Source organism: Triticum urartu, chromosome 7A, assembly GCF_056163025.1.
Source record: "Triticum urartu cultivar PI428250 chromosome 7A, HENAU_Tu73, whole genome shotgun sequence".
Lineage (NCBI taxonomy): Eukaryota > Viridiplantae > Streptophyta > Magnoliopsida > Poales > Poaceae > Triticum > Triticum urartu.
This window is the reverse complement of record NC_141879.1, coordinates 280,451,691-280,478,560: the sequence shown is the minus strand read 5'-3', so window position 1 is coordinate 280,478,560 and position 26,870 is coordinate 280,451,691.

The window sequence follows — 26,870 nt, the reverse complement described above, 5'->3', positions numbered from 1 at the left end:
TTCCTTAGAACGATTGGTGCAATTATTGATATGAAGGAAGGAAATATTAGATTTCAATTTCCGTTAAGGAAAGACATGGAACACTTTCCTAGAAATAAAATTAAATTACCTTATGAATCTATTATGAGAGCCACTTATGGATTGCCTACCAAAGATGGCAATACCTAGATCTATCCTTGCTTTTTATGCCTAGCTAGGGGCGTTAAACGATAGCACTTGTTGGGAGGCAACCCAATTTTATTTTTATTCCTTGATTTTTGCTCCTGTTTAGTAATAAATAATTTATCTAGACTCTGTTTTGGTTGTGTTTTTGTGTTTAATTATTGTTTGTGCCAAGTAGAACCGCTGGGAAGACTTGGGGAAAGTCTTGTTAATCTTGCTGTAAAAAACAGAAACTTTAGCACTCACGAGAACTGCTGCCATTTTTATGTTGAAAGTTATATTTAGTTAATTATTTTTGAAGATGATTAATAGATGAATTACTCACGTCCAGCAATTTATTTCAGAATTTTTGGGGTTCCAGATATTGCGCTAGCTAGAGATTACTACAGACTGTTCTGTTTTTGACAGATTCTGTTTTTCGTGTGTTGTTTGCTTATTTTGATGAATCTATGGCTAGTAAAATAGTTTATAAACCATAGAGAAGTTGGAATACAGTAGGTTTAACACCAATATAAATAAATAATGAGTTCATTACAGTACCTTGAAGTGGTCTTTTGTTTTCTTTTGCTAACGGAGCTCACGAGATTTTCTACTTTAAGTTTTGTGTTGTGAAGTTTTCAAGTTTTGGGTAAAGATTTGATGGATTATGGAACAAGGAGTGGCAAGAGCCTAAGCTTGGGGATTCCCATGGCACCCCCAAGATAATCTAAGGACACCTAAAAGCCAAAGCTTGGGGATGCCCCGGAAGGCATCCCCTCTTTCGTCTACTTCTATCGGTAACTTTACTTGGAGCTATATTTTTATTCACCACATGATATGTGTTTTGCTTGGAGCGTCTTGTATGATTTGAGTCTTTGATTTTTAGTTTACCACAATCTTCTTTTCTGTACACACCTTTTGAGAGAGACACACATGATTCGAAAATTATTAGAATACTCTATGCGCTTCACTTATATCTTTTGAGTTATATAGTTTTGCTCTAGTACTTCACTTATATTTTTAGAGCGCGTCGGTGGATTTGTTTTATAGAAACTATTGATATCTCATGATTCACTTAGATTATTTTGAGAGTCTTAAATAGCATGGTAATTTGCTTAAATAATCCTAATATGCTAGGTATACAAGATTAATAATAAAATTCTCTTATGAGTGTGTTGAATACTATGAAAAGTTTGATACTAGATAATTGTTTTGAGATATGGAGATGGTGATATTAAAGTTGTGCTAGTTGAGTAGTTGTGAATTTGAGAAATACTTATGTTAAAGTTTGTGATTCCCGTAGCATGCATGTATGGTGAACCGTTATGTGATGAAGTCGGAGCATGATTTATTTATTGATTGTCTTCCTTATGAGTGGTGGTCGGGGACGAGCGATGGTCTTTTCCTACCAATCTACCCCCCTAGGAGCATGCGCGTAATACTTTGCTTTGATAACTTGTAGATTTTTGCAATAAGTATATGAGTTCTTTATGACTAATGTTGAGTCCATGGATTATACGCACTCTCACCCTTCCACCATTGCTATCCTCTCTAATACCGCGCACCTTTCGCCGGTATCATACACCCACCATATACCTTCCTCAAAACAGCCACCATACCTACCTATTATGGCATTTCCATAGCCATTCCGAGATATATTTCCATGCAACTTTCCACCGTTTCGTTTACTATGACACATTCCATCATTGTCATATTGCTTTGCATGATCATGTAGTTGACATTGTATTTGTGGCAAAGCCAGCATTCATAATTCTTTCATACATGTCACTCATGCATCATTGCATATCCCGGTACACCGCCGGAGGCATTCATATAGAGTCATATCTTGTTCTAAGTATCGAGTTGTAATTCTTGAGTTGTAAGAAAATAAAAGTGTGATGATCATCATTATTAGAGCATTGTCCCAAGTGAGGAAAGGATGATGGAGACTATGATTCCCGCATAAGTTGGGATGAGACTCCAGACGAAAAAAAGAGGCCAAAGAAGCCCAAATAAAAAAGAGGCCATAAAAAAAGAAAGAGAAAAGGCCCAAGTAAAAAAATGTGAGAAAAGAGAGAAGGGACAATGTTACTATCCTTTTACCACACTTGTGCCTCAAAGTGGCACCATGATCTTCATAATAGAGAGTCTCTTATGCTATGACTTTCATATACTAGCGGGAATTTTTTATTATAGAACTTGGCTTGCATATTTCAATGATGGGCTTCCTCAAAATGCCCTAGGTCTTCGTGAGCAAGCAAGTTGGATGCACACCCACTTACTCTCTTTTTGAGCTTTCATATACTTATAGCTCTAGTGCATCCGTTGCATGGCAATCCCTACTCACTCACATTGATATCTATTGATGGGCATCTCCATAGCCCGTTGATACGCCTTGTTGATGTGAGACTATCTTCTCCCTTTTTGTCTTCTCCACAACCACCACTCTATTCCACCTAAAGTGCTATGTCCATGGCACATGCTCATGTATTGCATGAAGATTGAAAAAGTTTTGAGGATGTCAAAAGTATGAAACAATTGCTTGGCTTGTCATCGGGGTTGTGCATGACTAAATACTTTGTGTGGTGAAGATAGAGCATAGCCAGACTATATGATTTTGTAGGGATAACTTTCTTTGGCCATGTTATTTTGAGAAGACATAATTGCTTAGTTAATATGCTTGAAGTATTATTATTTTTATGTCAATATTAAACTTTGTCTTGAATCTTTCGGATCTGAATATTCATACCGCAATTGACAAGAATTGCATTGAAATTATGCCAAGTAGCATTCCACATCAAAAATTCTGTTTTTATCATTTACCTACTCGAGGACGAGCAGGAATTAAGCTTGGGGATGCTTGATACGTCTCCAACGTATCTATAATTTTTGATTGCTCCATGCTATATTATCTTCTGTTTTGGACATTACTGGGCTTTATTATCCACTTATATATTATTTTTGGGACTAACCTATTAACCGGAGGCCCAGCCCAGAATTGCTGTTTTTTTTGCCTATTTTAGGGTTTTGAAGAAAAGGAATATCAAACGGAGTCCAACGGAATGAAACCTTCGGGAACGTGATTTTTGGAACGAACAAGATCCAGGAGACTTGGACCCTACGTCAAGCAACCAACAGGGAGGCCACGAGGTAGGGGGCGCGCCTACCCCCCCAGGCACGCCCTCCACCCTCGTGGCCCCCTGTTGCTCCACCGACGTACTTCTTCCTCCTATATATACCTACGTGCCCCCAAACGATCAGATACGGAGCCAAAACCCTAATTCCACCACTGCAACTTCCTGTATCCACGAGATCCCATCTTGGGGCCTATTTTGGAGCTCCGCCGGAGGGGGCATCGACCATGGAGGGCTTCTACATCAACACCATAGCCTCTCTGATGAAGTGTGATTAGTTTACTTCAGACCTTCGGGTCCATAGTTATTAGTTAGATGGCTTCTTTTCTCTTTTTGGATCTCAATACAAAGTTCTCCCCCTCTCTTGTGGAGATCTATTCGATGTAATCTTCTTTTGCGGTGTGTTTGTTGAGACCGATGAATTGTGGGTTTATGATCAAGTTTACGTATGAACAATATTTGAATCTTCTCTGAATTCTTTTATGTATGATTGGTTATCTTTGCAAGTCTCTTCGAATTATCAGTTTGGTTTGGCCTACTAGATTGATCTTTCTTGCAATGGGAGAAGTGCTTAGCTTTGGGTTCAATCTTGCGGTGTCCTTTCCCAGTGACAGTAGGGGCAGCAAGGCACGTATTGTATTGTTGCCATCGAGGATAAAAAGATGGGGTTTTCATCATATTGCATGAGTTTATCCCTCTACATCATGTCATCTTGCTTAAGGGTTACTCTGTTCTTATGAACTTAATACTCTAGATGCATGCTGGATAGCGGTCGATGTGTGGAGTAATAGTAGTAGATGCAGGCAGGAGTCGGTCTACTTGTCTCGGATGTGATGCCTATATACATGATCATACCTAGATATTCTCATAACTATGCTCAATTCTGTCAATTGCTCAACAGTAATTTGTTCACCCATCATAAAATACTTATGCTCTTGAGAGAATCCACAAGTGAAACCTATGGCCCCGGGTCTATTTTCATCATATTAATCTTCCAATACTTTGCTTTTATTTTACTTTGCATCTTTATCATAAAAATACCAAAAATATTATCTTGTCATATCTGTCAGATCTCACTCTCGTAAGTGACCTTGTAGGGATTGACAACCCCTTATCGTGTTGGTTGCGAGGATTTATTTGTTTTGTGTAGGTGCGAGGGACTGGCGCATAGCCTCCTACTGGATTGATACCTTGGTTCTCAAAAACTAAGGGAAATACTTACGCTACTTTGCTGCACCACCCTTTCCTCTTCAAGGGAAAGCCAACGCAAGTGCTCAAGAGGTAGCATCTATCTATGAAAAATATTTGAATCTTCTCTGAATTATTTTATGTATGAGTGGTTTATCTTTGCAAGTCTCTTCGAATTATCAGTTTGGTTTGGCCTACTAGATTGATCTTTCTTGCAATGGGAGAAGTGCTTAGCTTTGGGTTCAATCTTGCGGTGCTCGATCCCAGTGACAGAAAGGGAAACGACACGTATTGTATTGTTGCCATCGAGGATAAAAAGATGGGGTTTACATCATATTGCATGAGTTAATCCCTCTACATCATGTCATCTTGCTTAAGGCGTTACTCTGTTCTTATGATCTTAATACTCTAGATGCATGCTAGATAGCGGTCGATGTGTGGAGTAATAGTAGTAGATGTAGGTAGGAGTCGGTCTACTTGTCACAGACGTGATTGCTATATACATGATCATACCTAGATATTCTCATAATTATTCGCTTTTCTATCAATTGCTCGACAGTAATTTGTTCACCCACCGTAATATTTATGCTATCTTGAGAGAAGCCACTAGTGAAACCTATGGCCCCGGGTCTATTTTCCATTATACAAGTTTCCAATCTATTTTATTTTGCAATCTTTACTTTCAATCTATATCATAAAAATACCAAAAATATTTATCTTATTATTATCATCTCTATCAGATCTCACTCTCGCAAGTGGCCGTGAAGGGATTGACAACCCCTTTATCGCGTTGGTTGCGAGGTTCTTATTTGTTTGTGTAGGTACGAGGTGACTCGCGCGGGGTCTCCTACTGGATTGATACCTTGGTTCTCAAAACCGAGGGAAATACTTACGCTGCTTTACTGTATCACCCTTTCCTCTTCAAGGGAAAACCAATGTAATGCTCAAGAGGTAGCAAGAAGGATTTCTTGCACCGTTGCTGGGGCGATCTACGCCAAGTCAAGACATACAAAGTACCAATCACAACTCTTATCCTTTGCATTACATTATTTTCCATTTGCCTCTCATTTTCCTCTCCACACTTCACCCTTGCCGTTTTATTCGCCTTGTTTTTTCGTTCCCCTTCTTTTTTCCAGTTTGCCTCTTTTGCATGTTTCTTGTTTGCTTGTGTGTTGGATTGCTTGCTTGTCACGATGGCTCAAGATACTACTAAATTGTGTGACTTTGCCAATACCAACAATAATAATTTTATTAGCACTCCGATTGCTCCTCTTACCAATGCTAAATCTTGTGAAATTAATACTGCTTTGCTGAATCTTGTCATGAAAGATCCATTTTCTGGCCTTCCTAGTGAAGATTCCGCTACCCATCTAAACAACTTTGTTGATTTGTGTGATATGCAAAAGAAGAAATATGTGGATAATGATATTGTTAAGCTTAAGCTATTTCCGTTTTCGCTTAGAGATCGTGCTAAAGCTTGCTTTTCGTCTTTGCCTAAAAATAGTATTGATTCATGGAATAAGTGCAAAGATGCTTTTATCTCTAAGTATTTTCCTCCCGCTAAGATAATCTCTCTTAGAAACGATATTATGAATTTTAAGCAACTTGATCATGAGAATGTTTCACAATCTTGGGAGAGGATGAAATTAATGATACGTAATTGCCCTACACATGGATTGAATTTATGGATGATTATACAAATTTTTATGCCGGATTGAATTTTGCTTCTAGAAATCTTTTAGATTCGGCCATGGGAGGCACTTTTATGGAAATCACTTTAGAAGAAGCTACTAAACTCCTAGATAATATTATGGTTAATTATTCTCAATGGCACACGGAAAGATGTACTAGTAAAAAGGTGCATGAAATTGAAGAGATTAATGTTTTGAGTGGAAAGATGGATGAACTTATGAAATTGTTTGCTAATAAGAGTGCTCCTACTGATCCTAATGATATGCCTTTGTCTACTTTGATTGAGAATAATAATGAATCTATGGATGTGAATTTTGTTGGTAGGAACAATTTTGGTAACAACGCGTATAGAGGTAATTTTAATTCTAGGCCATTTCCTAGTAATTCCTCTAATAATTATGGTAATTTCACCAACAATTCTTATGTAAATTATAATAAGATGCCCCCTGATTTTGAATCCAGTATTAAAGAATTTATTAGTTCTCAAAAGAGTTTCAATGCTTTGATTGAAGAAAAATTGCTTAAGATTGATGAGTTGGCTAGGAACATGGATAGAATTTCTCTTGATGTTGATTGTTTGAAACTTAGATCTATTCCACCTAAGCATGATATCAATGAGTCTCTCAAAGCTATGAGAATTTCCATTGATGAGTGCAAAGAAAGAACCGCTAGGATACGTGCTAAAAAGATTGCTTTGTGAAAGCATGTTCTTCTAGTTTTCATGATAATAAGGATGAAGATCTAAAAGTAATTGATGTGTGCACTATTAAATCCTTGTTTTGCAATATTAATCTTGATAATGATGGGACTGGAGATGAGTCAACTTTAGTTAGAAGGCGTCCCAATGATTCGGAGTTTTTAGATCTTGATGCAAAAATTGATAAAAGTGGGATTGGAGAGGTGAAAACTTTAGATAGCAATGAACCCACTATCTTGGATTTCAAGGAATTTAATTATGATAATTTCTCTTTGATATATTGTATTTCCTTGTTGCAATCCATGCTAAATTCTCCTCATGCTTATAGTCAAAATAAAACTTCTACTAAACATATCATTGATGCTTTGATGCAATCTTATGAAGAAAAACTTGAGTTGGAAGTTTCTATCCCTAGAAAACATTATGATGAGTGGGAACCTACAATTAAAATTAAAATTAAAATTAAAGATCATGAATTCTATGCTTTGTGTGATTTGGGTGCTAGTGTTTCCACGATCCCAAAAACTTTGTGTGATTTGCTAGGTTTCCGTGAATTTGATGATTGTTCTTTAAACTTGCACCTTGCGGATTCCACCATTAAGAAACCTATGGGGAAAATTAATGATGTTCTTATTGTTGCAAATAGTAATTATGTGCCCGTAGATTTCATTGTTCTTGATATAGATTGCAATCCTTCATGTCCTATTATCCTTGGTAGACCTTTCCTTAGAACGGTTGGTGCAATTATATGAAGGAAGGGAATATTAGATTCCTATTTCCGTTAAGGAAAGGCATGGAACACTGCCCTAGAAAGAAAATTAAATTTCCATATGAATCTATTATGAGAGCCACTTATGGATTGCCTACCAAATATGGCAATACCTAGATCTATCCTTGCTTTTATGCCTAGCTAGGGCATTAAACGATAGCGCTTGTTGGGAGGCAACCCAATTTTATTTTTATTCCTTGCTTTTTGTTCCTGTTTAGGAATAAAAAAAATTATCTAGCCTCTGTTTTGGTTGTATTTTTTGTGTTTAATTAGTGTTTGTGCCAAGTAGAACCATTGGGAAGACTTGGGGAAAGTCTTTTTGATCTTGCTGTGAAAAACAGAAACTTTTTAGTGCTCACGAGAATTGCTGCCATTTTTTTACTGGAGAGTGATATTTAGTTAATTCTTTTTGCAGATGATTAGTACATAAATTCCTCACGTCAAGCAGTTTATTTTATAATTTTTGGGGTTCCAGAAGTATTCGAAACCTACATATTACTACAGACTGTTCTGTTTTTGACAGATTCTGTTTTTCGCGTGTTGTTTGCTTATTTTGATGAAACTATGGCTAGTAATAGAGTTTATGAACCATAGAAAGTTGGAACACAGTAGGTTTAACACCAATATAAATAAAGAATGGTTTCATTACAGTACCTTGAAGTGGTGGTTTGTTTTCTTTTACTAACGGAGCTCACGAAGATTTTCTTTTAAGTTTTGTGTTGTGAAGTTTTCAAGTTTTGGGTAAAGATTTGATGGATTATGGGACAAGGAGTGGCAAGAGCCTAAGATTGGGGATGACCAAGGCACCCCAAGGTAAAATCGAAGGACACCAAAAAGCCTAAGCTCGGGGATGTCCCGGAAGGCATCCCCTCTTTTGTCTTCGTCCATCGGTAACTTTACTTGGAGCTATATTTTTATTCGCCACATGATATGTGTTTTTCTTGGAGCGTCTTGTATGATTTGAGTCTTTGCTTTTTAGTTTACCACAATCATCCTTGCTGTACACACCTTTTGTGAGAGACACACATGAATTGGAATTTATTAGAATACTCTATGTGCTTCACTTATATCTTTTGAGCTATACAATTTTTGCTCTAGTGCTTCGCTTATATCTTTTCGAGCACGGCGGTGGTTCTATTTTATAGAAATAATTGATCTCTCATGCTTCACTAATATCATTTTGAGAGTCCTTTAGAACAGCATGGTAATTTACTTTGGTTATAAATTTTAAATGCTAAGAGAAGTTGGATGCTTGATAGATGGTTTTGAGATATAAAGGTGGTAATATTAGAGGTGTGCTAGTTGAGTAATTGTGAAATAGATGAATACTTGTGTTGAAGTTGGCAAGTGCTGTAGCATGCACGTACGGTAATGTAACATCCCAAATTTTCAATTTGGAATGTTATACATTAGATCATCATTGCATATCATATTTTTATTTTTGCATTTTGGTTGATCCTAGAAATTCTACGCAACTCAATGACCCACGGAGAGAGTTGGGGATTTCGTTATTTTCATATTTGAGTTTTCTCAAATTTTGAGAATATGATCATTTGATTTTATTTATTTTATCATCAATTATTTCTACTACAAAAATATGAGAGAGGGAATAAAATGACTTTCCCAAAATAAAGAAATATTGAGGATTTAATAATAAAATCAAATAAGAATTTATTTCGGAGTTTTACGGTGTTTTATTTGAATTTAGGAAAAATGTGCGTTTTTCAAAATTGCATTTAGGTCCGAAATAAATGTTCACCTTGTGCGGCTTGATTTTAGAAGCCCGTGAAAATTTATTTTGGAATTTTTGGAGTCCGTTTAGAATTTCTTTTTAATTTTCTTCCGAGCAGAATAATTTAAAAAAAACGAACCGACCTAGGGGCCGTGTCCGACCCGGACTCCCGGCCCACTAGGCTTTATAAGCCGGGGGGGGGGGGGGGAGCCAGCCGAGGCCCAGCCATCCGCGCCCCGAACCCTAGCCGCCCGAGTGCCGCCGCCGCCCGCCACCGCGCCGCCCCGCGCCACCGAGGTTCGCCGCCGCCTCGTTTTCTGTGCCAACATTTTTATAAAAAAATTGGTTTTCGTCGATTTTTTTAGATTCGGTTTTTTAAATAGATCGGTTTTTCCGGTTTATTTAATTAGAGAGCGTTCGTCCATTCATTCGTTCTAGCGAGCGTTCATCTTTTTTCTTTTTCTTAGATTAAATTCGCGATTTTTCTGATCGTGATTCCTGATCCGATTTTCGTTTTAGTATAACTTTTCGCTCGTTTATCGTAATCAGGCGATTCAAGCGCCTAGAGTTTCGTCTCGAAACCCTCTATCCGTTTAACCAACTTAAACAAGATTTTGCTACTGTAAAATTTTCCCTAGATCCAGATTACTAGAACGAAGTTGTTTTCTTTCGCCGTTTGACTTTCGTAGCTTCATTCGATTTGATTCTTTTGCCAACCGGAGTTCTTAAGTTGAACCTTCTGGTTAGATCTCTTATTTGAGTTTTACCTGTGCATTAGATGAGTACTTGTTGTATGGTTGTTTGTTTGTCTGCGATAGAATACCCGGAGTGCGCCGCTTGTTACTTCGAATCGTTAGGTTTCGCGGATCATCAGCAAGGCAAGTAACACTTTGATCATACCTTTTCTATTACCCAGTTTTATTGCATTAGATCAATCCTCACACATTGCATGATTAGGATCTAATTAAATTGTGGGATGGGAAGTAGATGAGGTAGTACCTATTACCTGTTATTATCAAACCTTTGGGAGTTACTTCTATGTTTGCTTATTATGCCATGCTATGCTAGTAGACGTGGATTGGGTGAGTGATATCCATGACAGATGTGAGATTGTTAGTTAATGGTTTATCTAAGGTGGCAACCTAAACACACATCTGGGTGGATTGAGGCACCTGGGTATTCCAGGACTTGCCTGTTTTCTTTTGGACCGCCACCCAGGCTCAAAGGGATCATGAGACTATTCATACTAGAAACTTCCGTGTGCAGCCACAAGCTATTATGGGCTCTAGGATAGTTGACTAAGTTGTGCGAACTCTTACAGTGGTAGACTAGCAGATGTAGGGGATGTAGATGGTACGGTCTACCCGATCGTAAGGTGCTAGCGCTTCTGAAAGACTATGTCTCGGTCATCCGTCTTCTCAAACACCATGTAGTGCGAGAAACCAAACGGAGGCGATCGAGTCTTGTGGGGAAAAGTGCGCAAACCTCTGTAGAGTGTAATAACCTAATCATGGTTAGCCGTGTCCCCGGTTATGGACATCTTGAGTATCTAGTACCTGGATTTTCATGTGAATCTCAACATGTTACTCTAAATTAATTTTGTTGGGTTATGTTTAATGATGATGTTTAATTGGGATTGAGGATGCTGTCAACCATTCTCAATGTTTAACAACTACCATGATAGTTAAATAAATTTATTCCTTTGAAGTAGGGAAAATTGGCTTTATGCAAAACTGTAACCATAGAGCTTCCCACTAGCCAAATATGCATATAGTATAGCTGTTTTATTCCATTACTCTCTATGTGTTACCTTGCCAGCATATTTCATGTGCTGACCCGTTTCGGGCTGCAACGTTAATGTTGCAAACTTTTTAGACGATGATTAAGGAGTTTTTAGGTCGTGGTTCTATACTCAGTGATGCCGTTGGAGTTGATGGACTCACTTATCTTCCAAGCCTTCCGCTGTTCTCGTTATTAGATGGCCTTAAGCCATATTTATTGTAATAAGTTCTCTTTTGAGACACTCGATGTAATAAGTGTGTGATTGCTACTCTGCTATAAATCATCCGAGTACTATGTGGTGTCACCATTACTGATCCAGGGATGACACTGGAGCACAGAGATCAGACCGTTTGAGGTCTGGTCGCTACAGAGATGGTATCAGAGCACACGCTGACTGTAGGACACGACCACTAAGCACTGGGAGATGATCAGCACCAGGAAGGATAGGTCAATCGTAGCTTTTATCCAGGAGTTAAATCAGCACATTCGACGACAGGAGAACCAGATGTGCGCCGACATGATAGATCTGAAGAAGGCTAAGACAAGAATCAAGGAACTGGAGGAAGAACTCAAGGCTACACGTGAAGATTATGAAGAGGAAATTGAAGTATTGGTGGAGAAGAATGATGACCTGATCAAGAAGATTGGAATATTTATGGGAGACCCTACGCCAGTAGAGGAAGACGAAGAACCCACCCCGGAAGACTACATCATCATCGACGGCACCGACTCGGAACCAGATAGTAGCGATGAAGACTATGTTGATGAAGCTGGAGCAGATATCATGGAGTCTGCAACTGAAGAATATTTCTAGTAGACCACCTCATCAGTAGTAGTAGTCCACCATGTAAATATAGTAGTCCGAGCACTTTTGCGATAGATAGATCGATTGTATGCCTTTGTTTGATTGATTGAAGTGAATTGTTTGCTTTTGCCTCATGTGCATATGGGTAGTGTTTTCTCTTTAGACCCCCTCTATTCTTATATCTCATCTTTTCTAAACCCTCAGATGCCTCCGAGACGTGACCCCGGATTTGCCTTCCCACCGGAGCTCACCCAGTTGATCCAGCAGCAGAACACATTGATGCAGTTGCTAGTCCAGAATCAGAATCAGGGGAACAACAACAACAACCCACCACCACCACCTGTTGACCACTTAGCCCGTTTTCTTAGGCTGAATCCGCCGGTGTTTTCCAGTAGCACCGAGCCGATAGTAGCAGATGATTGGCTCCGCAAGACCGCTAGGGAGTTGACCACAGCAGGATGCACAGATGCGGAGAAGGTGAAGTTTGCCGCACATCAGCTAGAAGGACCCGCAGCATCATGGTGGGAGAATTTCACAGCCACTTTCCCTGTCGACACTGTCACATGGGACCAGTTTCAGCAGGCTTTTCGTACTGCACATGTTTCAGCAGGAGATATGTCCATGAAGAAGCGTGAGTTTCGCAACTTGCGCGAAGGAGGACGGGCAGTTGGCTAGTATGTGGAGGAATTTAGTAAGCTAGCACGTTATGCCCCAGATGACGTCGCTACAGATGTAGCTAAGCAGGAGAAGTTTCTGGAAGGACTGAATGATGAGCTGAGCATGCAGTTGATGGTAGCAACCTTCAACAACTACCAGGAGTTGGTAGATCGTGCTCTTATGATTGAAGGGAAGCAGTAGCAAATTGAGAATCGCAAGAGGAAGTATGGACAAGGAAAGTACAATTCAGGAGCTCAGCAGAAGCCACATTTTACCCCTAGTCCGGGATGACATTTTCAGCATACCCATGGAGGAGGTAGCTCGCACAATCACAATGGCAACGGAGGAAGCAACGGCCATAATCGCACCAACCCATCAACCCCAGCCAAGAAGGACCTAAGCCAAGTCACTTGTTTTAAGTGTCAAAAGACCGGACATTATGCCAATGAATGTCCTGAAGGCCAAAATGGCAACGGAAGTTCTGGGAAGAAGCCAAACCCTTTCAACAGGGGAACAGGTGAACCACATTAGCGTGGAGGAGGTTGAAGCTCAGCCCAATGCAGTAATAGGTAAGTTTTTGGTTAAGTCATTTACTGCACTCGTTCTTTTTGATACTGGTGCATCGCATTCATACATCTCAAGGGGATTTGTGGATAAGTATAATCTACCAACCCAAGCCCTTAGGTCACCCATGTTAGTAACCTCGCCAGGAGCAGAGTATGTGGCTAGTATATGGTGTGATCGGTTACCATTAAGGATTGGTAACTATGTTTTTCCCTCAGACCTAATAGTATTGGAATCCCAAGGATTGGATGTGATATTAGGCATGGATTGGTTATCAAAGTATGAAGGGAATATTGAATGTGCTAGTAAGTCAATTTTGCTTACCACCCCAGAAGGGAGAAGGATCAAGTATGTATCCCGGCATGTGCCAAAGAGGACTCAAGTAAATTGCCTAACAGGAGTTGTGCAAGAGGAAGTACCAGTGGTAAGGGATTTCCCTGATGTATTTCCAGAGGAGTTGCCAGGCATGCCACCGGACCGAGATATTGAGTTTTTGATTGAGCTATTGCCAGGCACAGGGCCAATATCAAAGAGACCATATAGGATTCCGGCAAAGGGTTTGGTGGAAATTAAGAAGCAGATTAAGGAGTTACTGGATAAGGGATATATTCGCCCAAGTTCTTCACCTTGGGGATCGCCAGTACTACTAGTGGAGAAGAAGGACGGATCGTTAAGAATGGTTGTTGATTATCGAGGATTGAATGACGTAACAATCAAGAACAAGTACCCACTACCTATGATCAACGATCTGTTTGATCGATTGCAAGGAGCTAAGGTATTTTCCAAGATCGATCTGCGATCAGGATACCACCAGTTGAAGATTCGAGAACAGGATATTCCGAAGACAACTTTTACTACCAGGTATGGGCTGTATGAGTACACCGTTATGTCATTTGGTCTGACTAACGCACCTGCCTATTTTATGAACATGATGAACAAAGTGTTTATGGAGTTTTTGGATAAGTTCGTCGTAGTGTTCATTGATGATATCCTGGTTTATTCGAAGAATGAAGAGGAACATAAGGAGCATTTGCGTTTGGTACTTGGAAAGCTCAGAGAACATCAATTATATGCCAAGTTTAGCAAATGTGAGTTTTGGTTGAAGGAAGTAGGATTCCTCGGACACGTTATATCTGGAGAAGGTATAGCAGTAGATCCCACTAAAGTTGAAACCGTGACCAAGTGGGAAGCCCCAACAACATTTGGAGAGATCCAGAGTTTTCTTGGACTCGCAGGATACTACCAGAGATTTATTGAGAATTTCTCAAAGATTTCGAAGCCTATGACGGAGGAGTGTGAGGCTAGTTTCCAGGAGTTGAAGAAACGCTTGGTTACCTTACCGGTGTTGATTTTGCCAGACCAGACCAAGGATTATGAGGTGTATTGCGACGCTTCACGTCGAGGACTTGGAGCAGTGCTTATGTAGGAAGGGAGAGTTGTTTCATATGCCTCAAGACAAATGAAGCCTCATGAGTTGAATTATGCTACGCATGATTTGGAGTTAGCAGCCGTAGTGCATGCCTTGAAAACATGGAGACATTTCCTCATTGGAAATCATTGTGAGGTGTACACGGATCATAAGAGTTTGAAGTACAATTTCACATAGAAGGAGTTAAATCTCAGACAAAGGAGATGGTTGGAGCTTATCAAGGATTATGATATGAAATTGCATTATCATCCTGTAAAGGCTAATGTAATAGCTGACGCATTAAGCCGTAAGAGCCATGTCAATACATTAATGACAGGAGAAATACCAAGGGAGTTAGCCGAAAATCTTCGTGAACTATGTTTGGAAATAGTTCCGAGAGGCTACGTAGCAGCATTGGAGATTCAGTCAACTTTGATGGATAGAATCAGAGAAGCTCAGAATACTGACAAAGAGATTGCCGCTATAAAGGAGAAACTGAGCAAAGGAAAAGCTAAAGGATTTCGTGAGGATGAGCACGACACCCTATGGTTTGAAGACCACGTTTATGTGCCCAATGACCCGGAGATTAGGAAGTTGATACTGCAAGAGGCACACGATTCACCATATTCAATTCACCCAGGAAATACCAATATGTATTTGGATTTGAAGGATATTTTCTTGTCACACCCTCGATGCGACTATAGCTCCCACGTGTCGAGGCACGACTTAGAGACATAATCGCATTGAAGGCATATGTCGCAAGTTAGGCAATCATCACAACATCCCATGTAATATAGATAATAAAAGGGGAGATAACATAGTTGGCTTACACTCGCCACGTCAATCAAGTACATAAAATAGCATTACATCATTCAAACACTCATGGACCGACTACGGCACCAAAATAAAAGACAACCCAACATGCGACACGGTCCCGATCACCCCAACTGGGCACCACTACTGATCATCAGGGAAAGACACGTAGTATCGTTGAGAGTCATCGTCGAACTCCCACTTGAGCTCAAGCACGCCATCTGGAGCGGAATCATCAGGCCCTGAATCTGGTGTAATAGTAATCTATGAGCCACAGGGACTCAGCAATCTCGCACCCTCGCGATCAAGACTATTTAAGCTTATAGGTAAGGCAAGGTAAAATATGTGGAGCTGCAGCAAGCGACTAGCATATATAGTGGCTATCCTGTTCGCAAAAGAGAGCGGGAAGAGGAGGCAAAGCGCGAACGAATAACTAGAGGGCAACCTGCGGCAAGCATTACTCCAACACCGTGTTCACTTCCCGGACTCCGCCGAGAAGAGACCATCACGGTAACTCACACTGTTGATTCATTTTAATTAAGTTAAGGTTCAAGTTATCTACAACCGGATATTAACAAATTCCCATCTGCCCATAACCGCGGGCACGGCTTTCGAAAGTTCAAATCCCTGCAGGGGAGTCCCAACTTAGCCCATGACAAGCTCTCACGGTCAACGAAGGAATAGACCTTTTCCCGAGAAGTTCCGATCAGACTCGGTGTCTCGGTTCTTCAAGACACTTCGACAGGTTAAAACAAATCCAACAACACCGCCCAAATGTGCCGACAAATCCCGATAGGAGCTGCACATATCTCGTTCTCAGGGCACACTCAGATGAGACATCCTACGAGTAAAACCAACCCTCAAGTTGCCCCGAGGTGGCCCCGCAGTCTACTCGGTTGGACCAACACTCAGAGGAGCACTGGCCTGGGGGGGGGGGGTTAAATAAGATGACCCTCGGGCTCTGGAAACCCAAGGGAAAAAGAGGCTAGGTGGCAAATGGTAAAACCAAGGTTGGACATTGCTGGAAAAGCTTTAATCAAGGCGAACTATCAAGGGGTTCCCATTATAACCCAACCGCGTAAGGAACGCAAAATCCGGGAACATAACACCGATATGACGGAAACTAGGGCGGCAAGAGTGGAACAAAACACTAGGCGAGAGGCCGAGCCTTCCACCCTTTACCAAGTATATAGATGCATTAAGATAACATGGCAATATAATGATATCCCAACAAGTAAAATAATGTTCCAACAAGGAACGGTCTCCAATCTTCACCTGCAACTAGCAACGCTATAAGAGGGGCTGAGCAAAGCGTAACATAGCCAATCAACGATTTGCTAGGACATGGTGGGTTAGAGGTTTGACATGGCAATTTGGGAGGCATGATAAGCAAGTGGTAGGCATCATAGCATAGGCATAGCAAAAGAGCGAGCATCTAGCAAAGCAAAGATAGTAGTGATTTCGAGGGTATGATCATCTTGCCTGCAAAGTTGTCAGAGTTGACTGGATCCTCGAAAGCAAACTCAACGGGCTCCTCATTAGCGAACTCGTCTCCCGGCTCTACCCAAACAAGACAAACAAGCAACAAGGATACAATCAATCACGTGCAAGGCTCAAACAATATGATGCAAAGATGGTATGCTATGCGGGATGCGATGCGGGATGCATATGCAAGATGTGACAGGGAATGAATGAACCTGGCCTCAACTTGGAAATCCAAGTGTGCCACTGGAAAGATGAGATGAAATCGCTTGAAAACGATATAAAGAACGCCGGAATCGGAGTTACGGTTTGGAAATGGCAAGCAATTCAAATATGACCACGTTCTGCGATTTACAGCAAGTAGCCATCTAAATGCAACAAGGTGAACATGCTGCAGCATCCAAATATGGCATAAAAATACATGGCAAGAACCCATTCATGATGCTTAACAAAAGTCTAGCACTGAGCTACGACCAATTCATCCATTAACAGGTTCAAACAAGCATGGCAAAAATGCATTTGACAAACAGATCTCAGACTTAGTGAAATTAACACTTGTCTGGAATTTCAGATCAGGTAGCACTCTTTGGAGCAACAAAACTATATGCTACAGGACCTGAACGTGGCAAAGTAAAGAATGTCATGGAGCTACTCAAAGAGCTTAACAAAAGTCCCTTAGTGACCTTGAGCCAAAAGGGATCAGAAAATACAATTGCAAGCATGTGAACATGGCAAAAACATAATCAGTTCTCAGACTTAATGAAAACTGGAGCATGCTGAAACAGATATCAAGTAGGCATGTTTACGAGCTCGATGCACTCACCACAGAGAAAGTTATGACAAGCTAAGCATACACCCATCAAGAATACACAAAATGCAAGCTAGACATGGCAAGAAGAATAGCATAGCATGCACGGTTCAACTACAACATCACCGGCAAAATCGCTAACAAGTAGACAATCTGCCCAGATTCATGAAATGACAAAAGTAGAGCTCGATTGACTCAAGCTAGGGTGCTCCATAATTGCAAACAAAGAAATGGATGGATAGATCACTATAAGATTAACACAACATCCATACTGATCATCCTCAAAAGAGCCACGGATCACTAGGAAACAACATGAACATATGGCCATATGAGATAAACAGTCCAAGGACTTAGTGGAAATGCTAAGTCCCTGAAATCAGCATTAACAAATGCCTCACTTTGCAAGCTTGTGCTAGTCACCACACACATCACAAAAATACATGGGTTACACCTCTGGAAAGATGGCAAAACCCTTAACAAAACATATGTAGAGCTCAGGGGCATATCATGCACACATAAATCATGGCAAAAATGACAAATATCTAATTGGAGCAGCAGATCTGACAATTATCTCAAATAGCATTCTTCTAACAGCATTTCGGGCATCAAGATGAACTCAAATGAAAATGATGCAATGGAATGAAATGATGTGCTCTTTGAGACGAACATTTTGATATGCTATATGCCCAAAATGGAGTTAGGGATGCAAAGTTACGATGCGATGAACAAGGGCATTTGAACTAGGGTTTCGGGAGAAAGTCAACCGTCGGGATCCAGATCCAGATCCGGGGCACACGGTTCGAGGTTCGTCGGCCGGAGTTCGCTCGAGCTCGCCGGAGCAGGGACTTGCTGGAGAGGGGCCTTGAGAGGAGGAGGGGCCGGCCGGTGAGGAGGCTTGCCGGGGCGGCGACTCGGCGGCGGCGTGGGACCGGGACGGCGAGCTCGGGTGGCGGCGAGCTTGCGCCGGCGAGGATTCCGGCGATGGCGCGGCGGAGCTGGAGGAGTGCGGCGGCCGGAGCGGTCGAAGGCGGCGGCGGGGCGAAGGCGAGGCGGCGCTGCGGATCCGGGCCGCGGGGGTCGGCGACGGGCTCCCCGGGCCGCGCGGTGGAGGAGGCGGCGGTCCACTCGGGCGGCGACATGTGGCGGCGGCAGTGCGGGTCGGACGTGTCCAGCCCGGCGAATTTTTGTCCGGCGGCGGCGGATCTGGGATTTTAGGGTTTCGCCCGGGATATGAAATGTGGGGATCTATATATAGGCATAGAGGGAGCTAGGAGAGTCCAAATGAGGTGCGGTTTTCGGCCACGCGATCGTGGTCGAACGCTCTAGATGATGGAGAGGGTTTTTGTGGGTTTTGGGCCAAATTGGAGGGGTGTTGGGCTGCAACACACACGAGGCCTTTTCGGTCCCTTGGTTAACCGTTGGAGTATCAAACGAAGTTCAAATGGTACGAAACTTGACAGGCGGTCTACCGGTAGTAAACCAAGGCCGCTTGGCAAGTCTCGGTCCAATCCGGAAATGTTTAATCCCCACACACGAAAGAAAGGTAGAAATGACCACCGGGGGAGAACGGAGCGCCGGAATGCAAAACGGACAACGGGGAAAATGCTCGAATGCATGAGATGAACACGTATGCAAATGCAATGCACATGATGGCATGATATGAGATGCATGACAACGAAAACAACACATGGAGATAAAAAACCCGAACCCGAGAAAATAAAATAACTTAAGGCCAGAAACGGCAAGAGTTGGAATACATATTGGGAAAATCATATCCGGGGTGTTACATTTCTGATGGACCGGAATGAAGAAAGATATCGCGGAGTATGTAGCAGTTTGTGATGTATGTCAGAGAGTAAAGGCAGAGCATCAGAAACCAGCACGATTGTTACAACCATTGTTGATACCAGAATGGAAGTGGGATAAGCTAGGCATGGATTTTATCACGGGATTGCCTAGGACTCGTTCAGGCTATGAATCAATTTGGGTTGTAGTTGATCGATTGACGAAAGTAGCTCATTTCATCCCAGTAAAGACCACTTAAACCAGTGCTAAGTTGGCAAAGATATACATGACCAGGATCGTATGTCTGCATGGATTTCCAAGGAGTATCATATCAGATAGAGGAACCCAGTTTACCTCAAAGTTCTGGAAGCAGTTGCACGAAACTTTGGGTACCAGGTTAGAATTCAGTACAACTTTTCATCCACAGACAGATGGACAGACCGAGAGAGTCAATCAGATTTTGGAGGATATGCTGAGAGCTTGTGCGCTAGATTATGGATCTAGTTGGGACAATAATTTGCCATATGCAGAGTTCTCTTACAACAACAGTTACCAAACCAGTTTAAAGATGGCCCCTTTCGAAGCTTTGTATGGAAGGAGGTACAGGACACCGTTATCGTGGGACGAAGTTGGAGACCGCCAGTTGTTTGGTCCTGACTTGATCAAAGAGTCTGAACAGAAGGTGAAGTTGATTCGCGATAGGCTCAAGGTAGCCCAGTCCAGACAGAAAAGTTATGCAGATTCTAAACGTAAGGAGACAGTTTACGAAGTGGGAGATAGAGCTTATCTTCGAGTATCTCCACTTCGGGGAACAAAGTGTTTTGGAGTTAAAGGGAAGTTAGCGCCGCGATTTGTAGGACCATATCGAGTTTTGGAGCGTATGTGAGAAGTGGCCTACAAGTTGGAATTGCCCGAAGGATTGTCAGGAGTTAATGATGTGTTCCACGTTTCTCAGTTAAACAAATGTCACGCGGAGATGGCTGACATACCGTTGAGAGATACAGTGCCTTTGGAAACTATTCAGTTGGATAACGATTTGACCTACGAGGAGAAACCAGTCAAGATTCTCGAGTTTGCCAACCGAGTTACTCGCAGCAAGGTTATCAAGTTTTGCAAAGTTCAGTGGGGCCACCACACAGAGGATGAAGCCACCTGGGAGCGAGAGGAAGATTTGCTCAAGGACCACCCTCACCTATTTTCTAGCCAACCCGAATCTCGAGGGCGAGATTCATCTTAAGGGGGGTAGGTTTGTGACATCCCAAATTTTCAATTTGGAATGTTATACATTAGATCATCATTGCATATCATATTTTTATTTTTGCATTTTGGTTGATCCTAGAAATTCTACGCAACTCAATGACCCACGGAGAGAGTTGGGGATTTCGTTATTTTCATATTTGAGTTTTTTCAAATTTCTAGAATAGGATCATTTGATTTTACTTATTTTATCATCAATTATTTCTACTACAAAAGTATGAGAGAGGGAATAAAATGACTTTCCCAAAATAAAGAAATATTGAGGATTTAATAATAAAATCAAATAAGATTTTATTTCGGAGTTTTCGGTGTTTTATTTGAATTTAGGAAAAAATGTGCGTTTTTCAAAATTGCATTAAGGTCCCAAATAAATGTTCACCTTGTGCGGCTTGATTTTAGAAGCCCGTGAAAATTTATTTCGGAATTTTTGGAGTCCGTTTAGTATTTCTTTTTAATTTTCTTCCGAGCGGAATAATTTAAAAAAAAAACGAACCGACCTAGGGGCCGTGTCTGACCCGGACTCCCGGCCCACTAGGCTTTATAAGCCGGGGGGGGGGGGGGGGGAGCCAGCCGAGGCCCAGCCACCCGTGCCCCGAACCCTAGCCGCTCGAGCGCCGCCGCCGCCGCCCGCCGCCGCCGAGGTTCGCCGCCGCCTCGTTTTCCGTGCCAACGTTTTTATAAAAAAAAACGGTTTTCGTTGGGTTTTTTTAGATTCGGTTTTTTAAATAGATCGGTTTTTCCGGTTTATTTAATTAGCGAGCGTTCGTCCGTTCGTTCGTTCTAGCGAGCGTTCGTCTTTTTTCTTTTTCTCGGATTAAATCCGCAATTTTTCTGATCGCGATTCCTGATCCGATTTTCGTTTTAGTATAACTTTTCGCTCGTTTATCGGAATCAGGCGATTCAAGCGCCTAGAGTTTCGTCTCGAAACCCTCTATCCGTTTAACCAACTTAAACAAGATTTTGCTACTGTAAAATTTGCCCTAGATCCAGATTACTAGAACGAAGTTGTTTTCTTTCGCCGTTTGACTTTCGTAGCTTCATTCGATTTGATTCTTTTGCCAACCGGAGTTCTTAAGTTGAACCTTCTGGTTAGATCTCTTATTTGAGTTTTACCTGTGCATTAGATGAGTACTTGTTGTATGGTTGTTTGTTTGTCTGCGATAGAATACCCGGAGTGCGCCGCTTGTTACTTCGAATCGTTAGGTTTCGCGGATCATCAGCAAGGCAAGTAACACTTTGATCATACCTTTTCTATTACCCAGTTTTATTGCATTAGATCAATCCTCACACATTGCATGATTAGGATCTAATTAAATTGTGGGATGGGAAGTAGATGAGGTAGTACCTATTACCTGTTATTATCAAACCTTTGGGAGTTACTTCTATGTTTGCTTATTATGCCATGCTATGCTAGTAGACGTGGATTGGGTGAGTGATATCCATGACAGATGTGAGATTGTTAGTTAATGGTTTATCTAAGGTGGCAACCTAAACACACATCTGGGTGGATTGAGGCACCTGGGTATTCCAGGACTTGCCTGTTTTCTTTTGGACCGCCACCCAGGCTCAAAGGGATCATGAGACTATTCATACTAGAAACTTCCGTGTGCAGCCACAAGCTATTATGGGCTCTAGGATAGTTGACTAAGTTGTGCGAACTCTTACAGTGGTAGACTAGCAGATGTAGGGGATGTAGATGGTACGGTCTACCCGATCGTAAGGTGCTAGCGCTTCTGAAAGACTATGTCTCGGTCATCCGTCTTCTCAAACACCATGTAGTGCGAGAAACCAAACGGAGGCGACCGAGTCTTGTGGGGAAAAGTGCGCAAACCTCTGTAGAGTGTAATAACCTAATCATGGTTAGCCGTGTCCCCGGTTATGGACATCTTGAGTATCTAGTACCTGGATTTTCATGTGAATCTCAACATGTTACTCTAAATTAATTTTGTTGGGTTATGTTTAATGATGATGTTTAATTGGGATTGAGGATGCTGTCAACCATTCTCAATGTTTAACAACTACCATGATAGTTAAATAAATTTATTCCTTTGAAGTAGGGAAAAATTGGCTTTACGCAAAACTGTAACCATAGAGCTTTCCACCAGCCAAATATGCATATAGTATAGCTGTTTTATTCCATTACTCTCTATGTGTTACCTTGCCAGCATATTCCATGTGCTGACCCGTTTCGGGCTGCAACGTTAATGTTGCAGACTTTTCAGACGACGATTAAGGAGTTTTTAGGTCGTGGTTCTATACTCAGTGATGCCATTGGAGTTGATGGACTCACTTATCTTCCAAGCCTTCCGCTATTATCGTTATTAGGTGGCCTTAAGCCATATTTATTGTAATAAGTTCTCTTTTGAGACACTCGATGTAATAAGTGTGTGATTGCTACTCTGCTATAAATCCTCCGAGTACTGTGTGGTGTCAGCATTACTGATCCATTGATGACACGGGAGCACAGAGATCAGACCGTTTGAGGTCTGGTCGCTACAGGTAAATGTTATGTGACAAATTTGAAGCATGGGGTGTTCTTTGATTGCTTTCCTTATGAGTGGCGGTCGGCGACGAGTGATGGTCTTTTCCTACCAATCTATCCCCCTAGGAGCATGCGCGTAGTGCTTGGTTTTGATGACTTGTAGATTTTTCCAATAAGTATGTGAGTTCTTTATGACTAATGTCGAGTCCATGGATTATACGCACTCTAACCCTTCCATCATTGCTAGCCTCTTCGGTACCGTGCATTACCCTTTCTCACCTTGAGAGTTGGTGCAAACTTTGCCGGTGCATCCAAACCCCGTGATATGATATGCTCTATCACACATAAGCCTCCTTACATCTTCCTCAAAACAGCCACCATACCTACCTATTATGGCATTTCCATAGCCATTCCTAGATATATTGCCATGCAACTTTCCACCGTTCCATTTATTATGACACGCATCATCATTGTCATATTGCTTTGCATGATCATGTAGTTGACATCGTATTTGTGGCAAAGCCACCGTTCATAATTTTTTCATAAATGTCACTCTTGATTCATCACAATCCCGGTACACCGCCGGAGGCATTCACATAGAGTCATATTTTGTTCTAAGTATCGAGTTGTAATTCTTGAGTTGTAAGAAAATAAAAGTGTGATGATCATCATTAGAGCATTATCCCATGTGAGGAAAGGATGATGGAGACTATGATTCCCCCACAAGTCGGGATGAGACTCCGGACGAAAAATAAAAAAATAAAAATAGAAAAGAGGCCAAAAAAAGAAAGAAGGCCCAAATAAAAAAATGAGAGAAAAAGAGAGAAGGGACAATGTTAGTATCCTTTTTCCACACTTGTGCTTCAAAGTAGCACCATGATCTTCATGATATAGAGTCTCTTATTTTGTCACTTTCATATACTAGTGGGAATTTTTCATTACAGATCTTGGCTTGTATATTCCAATGACGGGCTTCCTCAAATGCCCTAGGTCTTCGTGAGCAAGCAAGTTGGATGCACACCCACTTAGTTTCTTTGATGAGCTTTCATATATTTATAGCTCTAGTGCATCCGTTGCATGGCAATCCCAACTCCTTGCATTGACATCAATCGGTGGGCATCTCCATAGCCCATTGATTAGCCGCGTCAATGTGAGACTTTCTCCCTTTTTGTCCTCTCACACAATCTCAATCATCATATTCTATTCCACCCATAGTGCTATGTCCAGGGCTTGCGCTCATATATTGCGTGAAAGTTGAAAGAGTTTGAAAAGGCTAAGTATGAAACAATTGCTTGGCTTGTCATCGGGGTTGTGCATGATGAGAGCATTTTATATGACGAAAATGAAGCATGGCCAAACTATATGACTTCGTAGGGATAAGTTTTATTTGGCTATGGTATTTTGATAAGACATAATTGCTTGATTAAGATACTTGGAGTATTACTATTTTTATGTCAACAATAAACTTTTATCTTGAATCTTTCGGATCTGTACATTCATGCCACAATAGAGAAAAATACATTGAAGAATATTCTAGAAAGCATTCCACATCAAAAAATCTATTTTTTATCATTTACCTACTCGAGGACGAGCAGGAATTAAGCTTGGGGATGCTTGATACGTCTCCAACGTATCTATAATTTTTGATTGTTCCATGCTATTATATTATCTATTTTAGATATTAATGGGCTTTATTTTACACTTTTATATTATTTTTGGGACTAACCTATTAACCGGAGGCCCAACCCAAATTGCTGTTTTTTGCCTATTTCAGTGTTTCATAGAAAAGGAATATCAAACGGAGTCCAAACGGAATGAAAGCTTCGGGAACGTGATTACGTGATCCAGATGACTTGGAGTGGACGTCAAGAAACGAATGAGGCGGCCACGAGGCAGGGGGCGCGCCCTCCCCCTCGTGGGCCCCTCGTGGCTCAACCGACCTACTTCTTCCTCCTATATATGTTCACATACCCCGAAAACATCCAGGAGCACCACGAAACCCTATTTCCACCGCCACAACCTTCTGTACCCAAGAGATCCCATCATGGGGCCTTTTATGGAGCTTCGCCAGAGGGGGCATTGATCACGGACGGCCTCTACATCAACTCCATGGCCGCTCCAATGATGTGTGAGTAGTTTACCTCAGACCTTCGGGTCCATATCTATTAGCTAGATGGCTTCTTCTCTTTCTTTGGATCTCAATACAAAGTTCTCCTCAATTCTCTTGGAGATCTATTCGATGTAATCTTGTTTTGCGGTGTGTTTGTCGAGATCCAATGAATTGTGGGTTTATGATCAAGTCTATCTATAAACAATATTTGAATCTTCTCTGAATTCTTTTATGTATGATTGGTTTATCTTTGCAAGTCTCTTCGAATTATCAGTTTGGTTTGGCCTACTAGAGTGATCTTTCTTGCAATGGGAGAAGTGCTTAGCTTTGGGTTCAATCTTGCGGTGCTCGATCCCAGTGACAGAAAGGGAAATGACACGTATTGTATTGTTGCCATCAAGGATAAAAAGATGGGGTTTACATCATATTGCATGAGTTTATCCCTCTACATCATGTCATCTTGCTTAATGCGTTACTCTGTTCTTATGAACTTAATACTTGTTGGAAATATGCCCTAGAGGCAATAATAAATTGATTATTATTATATTTCCTTGTTCATGATAATCATTTATTATCCATGCTAGAATTGTATTGATAGGAAACTCAGATACATGTGTGGATACATAGACAACACCATGTCCCTAGTAAGCCTCTAGTTGACTAGCTCGTTGATCAATAGATGGTTATGGTTTCCTGACCATGGACATTGGATGTCATTGATAACGGGATCACATCATTAGAAGAATGATGTGATGGACAAGACCCAATCCTAAGCCTAGCACAAGATCATGTAGTTCGTATGCTAAAGCTTTTCTAATGTCAAGTATCATTTCCTTAGACCATGAGATTGTGCAACTCCCGGATACCGTAGGAGTGCTTTGGGTGTGCCAAACGTCACAACGTAACTGGGTGGTTATAAAGGTACACTACAGGTATCTCCGAAAGTGTCTATTGGGTTGGCACGAATCGAGACTGGGATTTGTCACTCCGTGTAAACGGAGAGGTATCTCTGGGCCCACTCGGTAGGACATCATCATAATGTGCACAATGTGATCAAGGAATTGATCACGAGATGATGTGTTATGGAACGAGTAAAAGAGACTTGCCGGTAACGAGATTGAACAAGGTATCGGGATACCGACGATCGAATCTCGGGAGGGTATCGTACCGCTAGACAAAGGGAATTGTATACGGGATTGATTAAGTCCTTGACATCGTGGTTCATCCGATGAGATCATCGTGGAACATGTGGGAGCCAACATGGGTATCCATATCCCGCTGTTGGTTATTGACCGGAGAGTCATCTCGGTCATGTCTGCATGTCTCCCGAACCCGTAGGGTCTACACACTTAAGGTTCGGTGACGCTAGGGTTATAGAGATATTAGTATGCGGTAACCCGAAAGTTGTTCGGAGTCCCGGATGAGATCCCGGACATCACGAGGAGTTCCGGAATGGTCCGGAGGTAAAGAATTATATATAGGAAGTGCTATTTCGGCCATCGGGACAAGTTTCGGGGTCACCGGTATTGTACCGGGACCACCGGAAGGGTCCCGGGGGTCCACC